Raw genomic sequence first — 2,178 nt, forward strand, 5'->3', positions numbered from 1 at the left:
AGCGAGAGCTGTGTGACCCGGCATCGGCACCTCCGTGCTCGGGAACGGCTCTCACCCGGCCCCAGAGTCTCTGAAATCATGTTCCATCAACGCACACGTTCACTGCCACACAGCTCTTCTACCGAGTGCGGGAGGTGGAGGCCTTCTCAGGCCATGGCGGACAGGAGCGAAAAAGTCCTTGATGGAGTGCTGACAGAGGGCTTCACACGTGGGGCTGCAGAATGCAAACACGGATGCCGAGTAATCCTCCTGCCAAACTAGGTTCTTTCACCCAGTGTGCAAGAGGCCAATACACACAGAGTCGAGGTATTTGATTTATTTACAGTTCTCGGCTGAAAGGAGCGCTGGGTGGCAGATTCACAAAGCCAGCATCCCAACTATCAAAACTTTTTACTACTTATACATTTTAGTAAGCAAAGGAATTAGTGTTTATTGGCTACAAATTACATAGTTCTCTTTATTAGTATTAATGATTCCATTGCTTCTCATCATTATTAGTCCACATTCTCAGTCTTTCTCTTCTTTTGAGTCAGTGGCCGTGAGTCGGGTCACAGTCTCATCCTGCCAGAATTACCTTTTAACCCAGTCAGAGCTGACTTCAGCGAGTTGCTGAGTTGGCTTTATAATTTCCTTCTGGGAAGTACTGCTAGATGTCCTTGTGGCCCTAAATTCTGCATTCTTTGTGTCCACCATCAGTGGTATGTCCTTCCTCTCATGTTTTGTTAACCTCCCTTTGGTCTGAGGTCATTGAAACATATCGAGCCCTAAACCTTAACAAACCAATTCTTCCAATAACTCATTTGTCTTTCTAACATCTGAACATCACTTGCGACTTTTTAGTTGCTCTCTGTTTCACAGATTAAGTCTCGTTTTCTTGTTGTTTAGGCTTGCAAGTATACAAAGATCAAACATCGGAGAACACACTTTCTTCAGAAATATTTACATATTCCACATTTTGCAACAATCCCACCTTAGCTGTAAGTGCTAATGTGGGATTACAGACATCCTCACAAGTGCTGAAAAGGAACACAGCCCAGGAGAAGAAAAATTCTGAAGTACAAACCAAGGGAACATACAGGCAGGAACAACCATTGGATTGTTGAAACTCAATTATTTTTTTTGTTATTTACCCATTAAATTTTGCCCAATTGCATCATAACCTTATAATTTACATTCAAAGCAGGCTAACTACACAAATGGTTTAAGATGAAGATTTTCACCTTGTTAGGAATTTTTACTGGAAATTTCCTGACCAAATTTGAAGATCTCACAGGTATCTAAGGTTTTTGCCCCCAAACTCCATGGAAGTAATTGAACACAGTGAATTACTTATGAGCAGGTCAGGTTCACTTACTCCCACCAGAGAAGAGCAGGCTGTGGGGTGACTGGACTTCAGTGATTTGCTGCCTTGAGGGTCAGGGCTCATTTGTGGCTTTTCCACACAAAGTAATTAAAAATCAGGGCGGGTCTGGAAAAATGTGTGAGGATGCTGCACCCACGTGAGCATGTCCTGCTGTCCCTGCAGAGGGCCTGGGCTCTGGCTGTGGGGCAGTGTGGGGACCAGGGACAGTGCAGACACAGCTGGTCTGTGCTGCTGCCTGGGACCTGCTCTGTCACCATGATATTTTCTGAAAAATCCCTTTGCCAGGATTTTTCTCCTGAGAAGCCTCAGAAAAGAAATGTAAATAATTATGTGATTGCTTCAGAATGTGGTCTGGAGATTGTTTACCAACAGGTGCATCTTTGATTGGTTCCATGTGAATTGTTTTAATTTAATAACCAGTCACAGCCAGCTGTGTCAGACTCTCTGAGTCTGGCACGGGTTTTTATTATTCATTGTTGTTAATATAATATAATATAATATAATATAATATAATATAATAATAAATCAGCCTTCTGAGAACTTGGAGTCAGATTCTTGTCTCTCACCTCATCCTGGGGTGAGAGGTAAGACCCTCACAACACCACAACAATTGGTGACCACACTGCTCCTCAGGCTTGTCACCCGTAGCACAGACACTGATGTTTCCAGTTGTCTGAGTTTCATCTCTTCAGTAAATTCATGCTGTGTCCAGCCTGAAATACATACTCAGGAAATAGTTATCACCCTTGTGCTGCTGGAGTCCTGCATACCCTGTACGGGGTGATTGGAAATGCTGCAGCAGCAGCAGCGGCCAG

The sequence above is a fragment of the Geospiza fortis genome, unplaced genomic scaffold, assembly GCF_000277835.1.
Source record: "Geospiza fortis unplaced genomic scaffold, GeoFor_1.0 scaffold192, whole genome shotgun sequence".
Lineage (NCBI taxonomy): Eukaryota > Metazoa > Chordata > Aves > Passeriformes > Thraupidae > Geospiza > Geospiza fortis.